At 44.1% G+C, this 13,531-nt stretch overlaps 1 long non-coding RNA gene across 1 annotated transcript; it reads right to left on the minus strand.

Moving 5' to 3' along the window:
• Window positions 1-3,468: 3,468 nt before the first annotated feature.
• LOC132214549 (uncharacterized) lies at window positions 3,469-10,822 on the minus strand. The gene is made up of 3 exons (XR_009448308.1): window positions 10,639-10,822; window positions 5,252-5,693; window positions 3,469-4,274 (listed from the first exon to the last, which is right to left on the minus strand). It is a non-coding gene; the product is annotated as an uncharacterized LOC132214549 (long non-coding RNA).
• Between the last annotated feature and the right edge of the window lie 2,709 nt (window positions 10,823-13,531).

Here is a 13,531-nt window from a genome sequence, read left to right on the forward strand (position 1 = left end):
GTGCTTCACACACTGATAAAAGTCTGCTTAAATTTAATTTAATCTTATTAGGAAATCCTCATTTTCTCTTCGTGTGCATCAGATTATTCCCAGCAGTCCTTCTGCTGCTGGAGAGAAATAAAAATATCAGGCAAGAGAGTGGAGCACACAAGCCAGGATCATAAACAGGCAGGAGGAAGTGGTCCATGAGTGTGAGGAATTAGAAGAGGGAGCAGGAGAACAAGTGAACCTATCCCTTGCGCTGTGTAGGTTACTGAAGGCACAGAACTGATTTGAACCCTGGCCGGTGTGGCTCATCCTTTGCACCAGAAGGTCACCAGTTCAATTCCCGGTCAGGGCTCATGCCCAGGTTGCGGGTTCAATTTCTGGTCAGGATGGGTACAGGAGGCAGCTGGACCAATGTTTCTGTCTCACATTGATGTTTCTTTCCCTCTCTTGCCCTTTCCCTTCCTCTCTATCTAAAATCAATTTTAAAAATATTTTTAAAAAACTAATTTGAACATCGTGGAATGCCAGATCCAAGAATTCTATATTCTTTGGAGGTCAATGCTGGGGGTGCTGCTTTGGGGAACTTTGGTGAGATGGGTGGAGGCTGGTCAGGAGAAATGTGCGGGGCCAGGCAGAAATGAGAGGGGCCGTGGGGATCGCTGTGCTTGGGAAGCAGGGCCAAAATGAACATCAATCTGTAACCCCAAAAGTCTAGTCACAGGCCTCTGTTTATCAGTCTAGAAACACTTGCTCCAACGTGTCTTGTGTTGTTAGTTGGATAAAAACATGTGTACATAATAGAATCCCAATTCTATACAATTGCACTGTATTTGACCAAGTGTGTAAGGTTTGACTTTGAGATTGTTTTATGCTATGAAGTAGTCAAAAATAAGACATTTAAAATGTTGACCTGTGTAAACCTCTGTGAGAAATCAGAAGTACAGGACAAGTCTATCTACTTCTACTGTATTAATAGAATGGCCTGCCCTAGGTCAGGGGTTTGGGAGGGCACAAGAGGTGGGGAGGCAGCTGTGGACAGAGGATTCATCAATGAGAATATGCTGAGTTTACTTTAGAAGACTTACTACTCTGAAGTAATTTAGTTAATGAAGTGTTTACCTGAAAAAAAAATCATTTTTAAGGTTAGCGAAAAAAGCCAGGAAGAAGGAATAAGCAGAGAGAGGGAAGGAACAAGAGGGTGGTGACGAAAAGGGAGGGGGCGGGGAGATTGTCAGAGAGGAAGAGAGATCATTAAATGGCCTGAAGAAGAAAAAATAAAACTTCAGAAATGGGGCAACTTGGCCTCACTAAACGAATGTAACCTTAGCAAGGTTTAAAAAAAGTCAACAACAATGGCATTAAGGGAATCACTGACATTCTGGGAGCTTGTCAGAGGTGACTGGAGGAGTTCACTGAGGAAACTCATTACACAGAGCCAAATGGAGTCACACGGGTGCCCTGGGACAGTTCACCACAGTTTGCCAGCATTTACCCCGAGGAGATGCCCAGCGCAGTGTGGGGAGAGGGCAGGAGGAAGGCGGCAGGAATGCCTATCAGTGACGGCCCCTTCTCCATTACTTCAGCAAGTCGGTCCTGCCCTGTCTCCTAAAGCTTTGCTTACATCGGCCCATTTTTATGAATGGCAGTTTCGTGCCCATCCCTGGCCACTGTGCCGTCTCCTGAGGGATCTTACTGCCTGCTTCCCCCACTGGCTGCACCAAGCCACTCAGCCGGGCACACGTGGCTCTCGGTGACAGGAGGTCTGGGAAAGTCCTATTTCTGGGGTGGTTGGAGCCCTTTTCAAACTGGTGACCTAAGCAGTGCTTGCACAGCCTACCTATTTATCTGGCTCTTCTGTAAGAAGGAGATAAACTGAGAGTCGTGTCCCACAGCCGAGGGAGTGAGGGCGACTGGACTTTGTACAAAGGAGAAGTAGACAGTTACCTATCTCCTCCCTTAGGCCAGGGGAACCAAGGACTTTTTCATTTGACCGTGATTAGAAATAGAGCAGAACCAGACCGCATGTTAGAACCAGGTTTCTGGAACCTGCTGCAGCCCAGCTTGCCACCTGCAAAGAAGGAGAGTTATTCATGGTGAACCCTCCAACAAGAGGAAAGTACGGACCGCTGAAGGGTCCTTGCAGCCCCTTTGTTCAACTCACTGTGACCTGGTCAGGGCTCGATGGTCTAAAACAATGTGATTCCACCCATTGGTATTCAAACTGCAGGCTGCTCCACTCCAGGTTCTATACCTGGACTAGGGCTGCCAACAGCCAGATGGTTCATGAGGGTGGGAGCAGAGCCAGCCAGGTGGCCCTCGGCTTTGGGGAGGCGACTCTCTAGGCCAGCCGTGGGCAAACTACGGCCCGCGGGCCGGATCCGGCCCGTTTGAAATGAATAAAACTAAAAAAAAAAAAAAAAAAAGACCATACCCTTTTATGTAATGATGTTTACTTTGAATTTATATTAGTTCACACAAACACTCCATCCATGCTTTTGTTCCGGCCCTCCGGTCCAGTTTAAGAACCCACTGTGGCCCTCGAGTCAAAAAGTTTGCCCACCCCTGCCTAGTCACTGAGTTAACCGGCTTCATGTACCTGCTCTGTTCAGATCCTCTACCCAGAGCTGGAGAACCAGGCAACAAGGACAGCACCTTAGAGGCTCACAATCTAGGGGGAGAGACCAATAAACATGGAGGCAACGACAAGACAGTGTGATAGACACACTGTTTTTAAAAAATTGAGATATATTTCACATGCCAGAATAGTCACTCTTTTAAAGTGTCCAACCCAGTGGTTTTTAGTATATTCACAAGATTGTGCACCCACCACTAAAAATTAATTCCAGAACATTTTCATCACCATAAAAAACAAACAAACACACACACACACAAACCCTATATCTATTGGCAGTCAGCCCCTATCTTCCTCCCCTGTCAGTGCCTGGCAACCATTAATATACTTTCTGTCTTTATGAATTTGCCTATTCTGGGCATCTCATATCAATGGAATCATACCACATACAGCCTTTTAGGTCTTTTACTTAGCATACTGTGTTCAAGGTTCATCTTTGTTGTGGTATGAATCATTATTCCATTCTTTTTATGACTAAATAACATTCTACTGTATATATTACCACAATCTGTTGATCCCTTCAGTTCGTATTCATTTGGGGTGTTTCCACTTTTGGTTATTATGAATAATGCTGCTATAAACATTCATGTATAAGGTTTTATGTGGACATATGTTTTCAGTTCTCTTGGGTATATACCTAGTAGTGGAATTGCTAAGTCATATGGTATGTGTAACTCTAAGTTTAACTTTTTGAGAGCCTGCCAGACTGGCTTGAGTTAGGTTTCTGCTTTTTTATTTATTTTTGTTTAAATCTTGATTGTTGAAAGTATTACATATGTCCCCTTCTTCCCCCCATTGACCCCCTCTAGCTCACCCCCACCCCTCCACCACCCTATTGTTGGTGTCAGGTTCCTGTTATTTTAAATGGCAGAGGCTAATACACCTTGCTTAATGAAAAGCAAAGGCCGCTTTAGTTGTTTATGGGTGTATTATTACTGTATTTATTTTTTAAAAACTTCCTGAGGATAAGTATGCTACTAATCATTTTAGATAATTTTGAAATGCAAAAACATTTAAAAGGAAAAAAATGAGAATCATCTATATTCCTATTGCCCAAAGCTACCACTATTCCCACTTGGCTTGCTTTCCTGCTTTTCATCTTTCTTCTCTGTATACTTTTAAAAAGCAATGCCATACTGCATGGTCAGTTCTACATTCTGCTTTTCTCTCTGATCATTTTATTGCAAGTAGTTCACCATTCACTGTTTTATAAACTAGTCTTTATTTTCTGTTTTCTTTTTGTAACTGTTATCCTTATTTTTTTTGCTCTTGAAGAAGGAGCCAAGATGACAGGAAGAGAGAAAAAGGGAGAGAGGGAGAGATTTGAGGGAGAGAGGAAAAACATACCACGGAGGATACGTGAGAGAGAAAGGAAAGAGCAGGAGAGACCCTTGTTTGCTTCCTCGCACGGCCATATTTTATCCTGCCTGGTTGCAGAAAAGATTTAAGGCCCTGTTGTCTTTGAGGCCTGAGAACAGCTCTCCAGTCTCTTTTTTCTGGTGGCAGCGGCTGGGTGGCTGCTGTTGTGACCCGGAGGCTGCGCCAGAGGCGGCTTCTGCAGGCTGCAGTTCAAGATGGCCAATTCGCAATCCTAGCAAAATCCATCTATTGGCAACTACTGAGGCACAAATAGTTCATGCACTTTGCAGCGGATCTGCCAAATGAGATACACAGGGCTCAATCAGCAGGGAAAATCAATGATGCAAAAATGCATTTCAATCTAGCGTTATTTCCTCCTGGGATGCCCACGACATCACATCCTATTGTTTCGATGCTTCTGTGGCAATTCTGGTCTAAGCTTCGTAGGCCAGGCCAGGAGAACGCCCTCACCCAGGGTTTCATGTGTCCAGAGGCTGGTTAAAAAAAAAAAAAAAAAAAAAAAAAAAGCCAAGATTTGTTGGCTGTAACGCAGAGGCCTGGGCAGCCACCGTTTGTGAGAAGTGAGGCCTTTCCGTTTGATAAGTAAACACTAACCTCTGTGTTTCTAAACCACCCTCTATAACAGGTGATGTAATTAGCAAGGAACGTAATGGTGAACTTTCAAGATGGCAAGTCACAAAAGTATGATGTCATTAACTCACATGTATGACATAAAATAGTGATGTTTTTAATATCCTATCATTTTTGTGCCACTCAGTTTATTTTATTTTAAATATTCTAATACTAAAATGTAATCATTGTGAAAAAATTAGAAACTATTGATAAGCAAAACATTTTTTCATCCTCTCTATTAAATTCTATTTACATTTTGCCAAATTTCTCACCATGCAGGGTTTTTTTAATAAAACAAGACCATGTAGCCCAGCTGGTCTGGCTCAGTGGTTGAGCATCAACCTATGAACCAAGAGGTCACGGTTCAATTCCTGGTCAGGGCGCATGCCCAAGTTTCAGGCTTGGTTCCTGGTAAGGGGCATGTAGGAGGCAGCCCATCAATAATTCTCTCTCATCATATGATCAAATGATCAGAGAGAAAAGCAGAATAATTCTCTCTCTCTCTCTCTCCCTCTCCCTCGCCCTTCCTCTCTGAAATCAATGAAGATATATTAAAAAAACACAACAAAAAATATGATCCCCTAGATGACAGGATCATGATAGTACCATTATGAGAAATAAAGAAGTCAGAATAAATACCTTGTCTGGGCATCTAAGAAATGATTCTGGGTGTTGTTGATGTGACTGTAGCACAGGCCGGTGGAATGATCTAGCAGGCGGGTGGACATGTAGGACTTGGGCTGGAGAGGGAAGTTGAGGCAGAAGGTGGCCACACGGGTACCTCTGCAAGGAGAGGGGCTTCATGGGGGTACTATGACTCAGGCAGGTCTGAGCTGGCCTGGCTGAGCTTCCTTCCATGCTCGGGGCAGGGAAGGAACAGTCCAGCCCTGATACAAAGCTGCTCCAGGCTGCTGCCTCTCCCCTGGGATTCCTGGCCGGGCGGCCCCATCACAGGTGCTGAGAGCACTGTGCAGAAGTTGCTTACTTAAAGCCTCCAATCTGACTCCTGTTTCACCTCTAGCGGGGACAGTGCTCTTCACCCTCTCAGTGAGGAACGGGTGTACTGCAGCCAGATGGTAAACTGTGAACAGAAATAAACTCTCCTCACATGTAGCAAGTATATTTATATTCAGTCCTATAATACCACTGCAGGCATAATTATAGCCAATCCCGTAATTGCGTTGCGGATATCAGGCATCAAAAACCAACACCAAATGTGCCGCAGAGACCAGGAAGGTACGGCTGTGGGGACAGGGAGCTGCAGGGCCAGCTGCTGCCCCTGAGGGGTGGCTGGGTGACACAGGCAGGGCTGATTGCAGCTTCGCCAGGGGCTCTGCCGACAGAGCAGGGAGGGAGTTAATCATTTTGTGGGATATACAGTTCAAACTCCTGCTTCGGTCACACTGCATGCTTTTAGTCTTACTTTTTAAAAAATTAGAAAATCAATACTTATTCACTGTACAAGGTTTAGGAAATATGGGAAATTATTCATAATCCCACAATCCAAAAATAGCCTTGTTAGAGGGTATTATGCTAAGCGAAATAAGTCAGACAGAGGAAGAGAAATACCATGTGATTTCACTTATATGTGGAATCTAAAAAACAAAATAAACGAACCAACAAAACAGAAACAAACTCCTAGATACAGAGAACAAACTGATGATTGCCAGATAGGAGGTGGGTGGGGGCAAGGATAAAAAAAGATGAAGGGATTAAGAAGTACGTGTTGCCAGTTACAAAAACAGTCACGTGGAGTAGCCACTGCTGTGTGTGGAGTAGCCACCTTCTGTCCCACTGCTTCACTAATAAACTCGCTCTCACTTCACACTCTGAAAACACAACCAACAGTAAAGTCACAGGGGTATAAGGTACAGCATAGGGAATGTAGTCAGTTATATTGTCATAGCTGTGTCTCATACTAGGCTTATCAGGGTGGTCATTTTGTAAGTCATATAAATACTTAATCACTATGTTGTACACCTGAAACTAATATAATACTGTATGTTTACTTTAACTGGCAAATAAATAAGTAAATATGAACTGTCTCCCCCAAACTGACACTCCTCAACTTTGTTGTATTTGTCATTACAGTATTTTGTGTGTATGTATATATTTTTAATGCCATGCTATAAATAATATTTTATATCTTGTTTTTCTCATTTAACATTAGGAGTACTTCCTTATGTCATACAGATATAGTCTAAAATATTACTTTAAAATGTTCTATTGTGGTATATGCATATGGAATACTATACCGCATTTGAAATGAGTAAACAAGAGCTGCAATGTATCAAGAAATACGAATTCTTAATATAAGAGTAATAAAAAGGTAATGTGCAGAGTCAGAAATATAATTCAATGCTTAAGAAGTAAAAGGTCAAAAACAATATTAGATACTGTTAATGTCATCAGACATGTAAAAAGATAGAAAAATGGATAGAAGGAATTTTCTCTGGAGAGGGAGGGAAGAGGTCAAAATTTACGGAGGGTATAAAGATACTGGTTTCTATATATTGTTCTTTAAAAAGTGATCTAAAACAAATATGGCAATCTCTTAAGGTGAATTTATGTGGTGAATCAATATGTGTTCATATTCTCTGCATTTTTCTGCATGTTTGAAATATAGATTATCATTTTTTAAATTAATAAACTTCATTTTTAGAGCAGTTTTAGGTTTGCCAAAAAGTTGAGTAGAAAGTACAAAGAGTTCTCATATACTTTCTCACCACCCTCTCCTTACACACACACACACACACACACACACACACACACACACACACACACACAGTTTCGCCTGTTACTAACATCTTGCTATAGTGTGGTACATTTATTACAAGTGAGCCAATATTGATACACTATTATTAACTAAAGTCCATAGTTTACATTAGGGCTCATTCATTGTGCTGTACATCAGTAGGTTTAGACCATTGTATAATAACATGCATCCATCATTGCATAGCTTTACTGCCCTAAAAATCACCTGTGCTCCACCTACTCATTCCTCACATCTGCCTCCCTCCCTCCCTCCCTCCCTCCCTCCACCCAAACCCCTGGCAAGCACTGATCTTTTAACTGCTCCTGAGTTTTGCCTTTTTCTGAATGTCATATAGTTGGAATCACACAGTATGTAGCCTTTGCAGATAGGCTTCAGAGTAAATTATTTTTCCACTATTAATTAATTTCACTATTTTGATATAGTCATTATTTTAACTATGCATACATTGTATCTTTTTTTCATATAGCTGGCGTCATAGTGTGTAAAATATTGTTAACCTTTTTTCACTTTATAAACAATATATTATGAAACCAGTGTGATTCAAAATTCTTTCTTTTAACGCCTTCAAGAATGTTTTGTGATGTGGAATGTTGTATTAGTGAGGTAACTAATAGCTAAATACTATTGGACATTCAGGCTGTTTTCACCTGTGGCAGGCGTTTTTTCTGGCCTTGGGGAGCTCCTCTTAAATTAAAAAAAAGGCCCTTGAAGTCTCCAGCGAATTGGGAACATCCAGGCTTCTAGGTACGTGTCACCTGGATAACATGCTAGACATTAACTGTGAGTTCCCTATAGTCAATGTGGGAACTCAGTTACCTACTTTCCTTTTGGGGAACATGGATGCAATGGATCTGATGTGCCCTAATCAAGTGTCCTCCGGGTCCTACGGAAATTCCATAACCACAAAGGGGTCTGCCTTCTTCAAGAGCTTGGATTGTTCACTAGGAATCCAAGAAAGAGATCCTAGAGCCCTGTTTTGTAGAGCAGAACTAGATGGAGGCCCTGAAGAACTGGGACGCTGGGATTGGGTGGGAACATAGGGCAGTGGGCGTGTCTGTCGAGAGACCGTGAGAACCTGCCTACTGCCCTAGGGCGCGAGGCCATGAGTGCCTGGAGTTCTGTCTAGGGCAGAGGAAATGCTAAGGCTGTCCTGGGAACATTGTGTTATCTCCAGTCAGTTTAATCATACCGGTGGAGAACTTGGGGTCTGGTATGGGACTTCTGGTTCAAATCCCAGCTCAGCCACTCTCAGGCTACTTGACTTTGGACAAGTGGCTAAGCCATGATGGCTTCAGTTCCAAAGGGGAATGGAAGAGCACCACCTCAAAGAGTTGTCGTGAAGGTTAAATATATATTGTCCCCAAAATGTATACACACTTTGAATGATTATAAAGGCAGTGTTTGTACTTCAACTGCATTTTCAAACTTCCAGTAGCAATTTAGGATGAATTTCCTCTGTTCAAACCTAAGTCTGGTTGAAAAGAAAGAAACACCAATTGATCTATCAGCTGTTAAAGTATGATACATGTTTGGGGGACGTGTGTGTGTGTGTGTGTGTGTGTGTGTATGCCTAGCACTTAGTTAGTACTCAGTAAATGTTAACAACAACAGCCGAGCATATGTTTTTTTTAAAAGAAAGGTGAGCAGTCAGCAAGAACATGAGATAGTCAAGCCAAGAACGTTAGCATGATTCTCACGCCACCACTTTCCTCCAGAGAAAGGCCCAGCACGTTTCATAACAGCAGGCATGGCCTGGATTCAAGTGGGTGGGGCGCTATAGGAGCAGGGAATAGAAACACACTACCCAGTAACTCCAAAGGAACTTGGGCTACTTTAATGATTTCTGCAAGCCACCTGCCAGTCTATGTACATTCCCTTGTTTTTAAGTTTGTTCTCCTGTGTAGCCATCTCTAGCGCCTGTCTTTTGTTTGGTTGCTAAATCCAGCCATTGCAGGTGGATTTTCAAATGGGCACTGGCCTTTGAAGTCACCTCCCACCCAATGAGGGGACTTCTATCCATAATAGCCCGATGTGTACTTATCTAATCTAGGAGACATTCTGGATTCCTTTCTTTCCTTCAGTCATGTCCAAGGAAACCTGGTAAATTCCATCTTCAAAACAGACCTTAAACCTCTGCTCTTCCTGCTATCGCCATTGCCCCCTCCTTCATCCCTTACCTGGACTACTGGCCCCTCACTGGCCTCCTTATTTCATGCTTCCATCCTGTAGCCTGTTCTTCACAGGAACCAGGGTACCTTTTAAAAATGTAAATCAGATCATGACTCTCTCCCCATCTTAGGTTGAGTTCCCCAGAAGCAGACCCTGAGACAAGCAGATTCATGAGCAAGTGTTTTAGCTAAAAAGTGCCCAGTGGGTAGAGCTGGTTTGGCTCAGTGGATAGAGCATCGGCCTGCGGACTGAAGGATCCCAGGTTCAATTCCGGCCAAGGGCACATGCCTGGTTTGTGGGCTCAATCCCCAGTAGGGGGCGTGCAGGAGGCAGCTGATCAATGATTCTCTCATTATTGATGTTTCTATCTCTCTATCCCTTTTCCTTCCTCTCTGAAATCAATAAAAATATATTAAAAAATAAAATAAAAAGTGCCCTCAAGAGAAACCCATAGTGAGTGAGGGGAGCCATGCAGGGAATAGGGAGCCACTAAGCAAGAAAGAAGCCTCGAGGCCCAGCCTGCATCCAGACTTGTGCCTCCTAGAGACGAAGGGCTGGCTTCCACACTCCCACTCCACCAGCTAAGTCCTGGCTCAGGGGGTTAGGAGGCGCCCTCTGTGCTTGGGCAAAGAGCTCCAGCTCCAGTGGCCCAAGGACTGTGTGTCCTTGGAACGAAGTTGCCGGAGTTGGTCCTTATAAGTCAAGTGCACAGAAGCTGGGGGACTGACACACGGAAATCCCAACAGGGACCCTTGATGGAGCACGGCAGGGTCCACGCCAGTTTCCTCCCTTCTTTCCTACCTCAGCTCCCTCATAACACACACCATGACCAATAAGTAGTTTATATAATTGTCTCTCCATTTGTTTGTCTGTTTTCCCCCACAAAAATGAAATTTCCAGGAAAGGAGTGAGCACGTTTGTCTTGTTGCCTTTTGTACCCCAATGCCTGGCATAGAGATGGCACATTGTGGGTTCGCCACAAAAATGAGTAGCAATAGGTAAATGGACGGCGGCACCTTGGTTTGGACGCCTTCAGCAATGGGGAGCTTCTACAGGCCATCTCACTCTCAGGAAGCCTTACCTGTGAGTCTGACCCCAGGCTGAGCTGTAATCAGCTTCCGGGTCACACCAACCACCCTCCCCTCTGGATCAGCTCAGGAGATGGCCGCCTCTTCCATGTCAGATGTCCCATGTCCCATCCTTCTCTCCTCCAGACTCAGCAGCCCCAGCTCCTCCAAAAGTTCCTCATTTGACAGGGATTTTAGAGCCACTGGCATCCATCATTTCACTAGCCCCAAAAAATCCTTTTGACCTACCTACACAAAGAATGCATAGCGATCCCTCCCACAGCACCCTGAATACACCCAACCTTGGAAGGTAAACTGGGTCAAGCCAGATAAGGATTTGGAGGAGTGAAGCTGCAGAGATACCAGCCAGGGCTCTGGAGTCAGCAGACCCAGGTTGAATCCCAGCTCCACTTACTCTTAAATGACTGATCTCAGGCAAAATACTTAATATCTTTGTCTACAGAAGTGGGGTGGGGGAATAAGAGCACCTACATGATAGAGTTGGTATAAGGGTTAAATTAAATAAGACGATGGGTGTAAAGCACTTAGCCGAGTGCCTGGCACATCTTTGAGGACTGGGAGCTTCCCCAAACTCTGCCTCTGACCTGAGATCTCTATGCGCCCACAGCGACTTCTTCCCACCCAAAGCTTCCTGCTAACCCAGTTCCGTCACGGACACCTCCACGCTCCTCCAGGCATGATAAGCTTCCAGGTTCTGTATCCAGATGTTCTCCTGGCTATTATTTCTTCTCATTTTCTCATCATCACTCTCCATGTCAGGATTCTGCTCTCCAACCTACTCCGGGCTACTCATCCACATGTCTATGCTTTCTCTTTCACTTGTCCTTCTTGCTCACTTCATTCTTTCTTGCTTTCTGTCCTCCTCCCCTCCCCCCATCTTTCTTTATATCACGCAACTCTAACCAGTTAAGTTTGGTGTGTTCTTTTCATTTCCTATTCTGCCTCCTGCCTTGGCTGCAGATAGCTAAAAGGAAATGATCAACCGGGTAACAGTAAAATTGGTAGGTGCCACATAGGCATCTTAAGCTCAGACCATTCCCATCTGCTCCTTGCCACAGACCGAGTGGTAAAAATCAAGGTGGGAAGAGGAGCTATTAGCAGTAAGGACAGAGGAGAAACAGGACGCTCTCTTTCTCTCACCTATATGGATGCTTCTCATTCCCTTTCTAGCCCATCGCACTCGTACACTACAGGGATAGTTGTCTTTCTTGTTCCTGACTTTAACGGAAATGCTTCTAATATTTTGCCATTAATTATGATCCCCCCTCCCCAGGTTTTGTGCTATATAGTCTTTATCCAATGCGGGGAATTCTCTTCTATGTCTGGTTTGCTTAAGCTTATATAATATGTAGTTGTGGTTATTTGGCTTGTGTTTCTAGGTTGGAAGCAGAGCACTGAAAATCAGGGAAGCAGGGTGATAAGAAGGTTGGCTGGGAGGTAGCCTGGGAATATCAGAAGAAAGAACTGAGGCCAAGCGTGCAGGCTGGGGGACGATGGAGCTTCCTGTCCCAAGGGACGGCCACGGCACTAACAGGGACTCCTCAGACTCTGCTCTCGTGATTCAAAGACTCCACTGGGCCCTTGAGGGTAGCAATCCAAAACTTGGCTCTAGTTATAGTTCTTTTTCTGCTTTTATTGATTTAAATAAACAATTCTGGATTTTCAAGAAGCATTTGGAGATTCTTGAATTGGAGCAGATAACTGAAACCTCATCCCTTTTCACGTGAAAGCTTTTTGGAGGTGGATCTGATCCCAGTTTCCCATTCCAATCAGCTGCTGTGAAAGCCACTTGTTCTTGCTGTGGGCAGATCAAGCCTCATTTTCCCCCTGATGGAAATTCAGGAAGGAAACCGAATAATTCCCAACAGAGACGAGAGCTGACCACAGTACCATCCAAAAGGGCTTTTAAAGATTTCAATCTTGCATGTGAGAACATTGGCAGCGAGGTTGGTTCCTTGCTCAGCTAGACAGAAGGCTGGGGGGCAGATGCGGTCTGCCATTTTGACAGGAAGTTCTGTTTTGATGGAGGAGAAGTGGCAGTGGAAACAGCGCTGGGGGCACTTTCACACGGGGAAATCTCTGTGAAAGTGTTTGTGACAAGCATCCAAAATAAAGTAGTAAACACTCATGCGTAGATATCTCTCAATAGACGAACTTGCTCATACTGTGGGCCTGGTGAAAGGAAGGGACATCCAGATTACCCAGTGTGGCATCTACCGATTGCTCTTCTACCCCTGCTATGCGTGGTGGCTTTGGGGGTTTTGGTTTTGTTTCTACCATAATTGATGGGAAATTGGCCAACATACCCCTGGAAAACCAAGAGTTGACTTGCTTCACTTCTTTACTTAATTTCATGCTTAAGATGGGTGAGGAAAATAAGTGCTAAGCAACCTGTCATCGGGGGAAATTTAAACAAACTGGTAATGTGTCAGGCGGCTTTGGGATAGTCTCAGAGGTGGCAAGTAAACAAAATCTAGGAAGAAAAGTTGGAGGAACTGGCATAGCTCAGCCTTAAAAAGAGAAGATGATAGGCTTACGAAGCGACTGTGTCTAGTACGGTAAACCAGATTATATACGCAGTCCCAGAACACCTCCCACGCTCACCGGATGGTGGTGTGCTGGGCGAAAGCAGGGGCCTTAGGGTTAGGAGAACAATGCTCCAGTCCACCTCTGCCCACAGGTGACCCTGGCAGTCTCCCTGTCTGCCTCAGTTTCCACCCCTGTGAAAGTAAACAGTTGGATGACTTTGGGATTCTAAGGCAAGACCTCCTTTAAGGCTCACAAAAGAAGAAATGTCTGGATGTTTCAAACCACTTCAAAGGGATAGTGCTTTTAAATTATGCATTTATTGAGTGAGCAGAATCATTCAAAGATGAAGCTTGCTAG

This window comes from Myotis daubentonii, chromosome 13 (assembly GCF_963259705.1).
Source record: "Myotis daubentonii chromosome 13, mMyoDau2.1, whole genome shotgun sequence".
Classification (NCBI taxonomy): Eukaryota; Metazoa; Chordata; class Mammalia; order Chiroptera; family Vespertilionidae; genus Myotis; species Myotis daubentonii.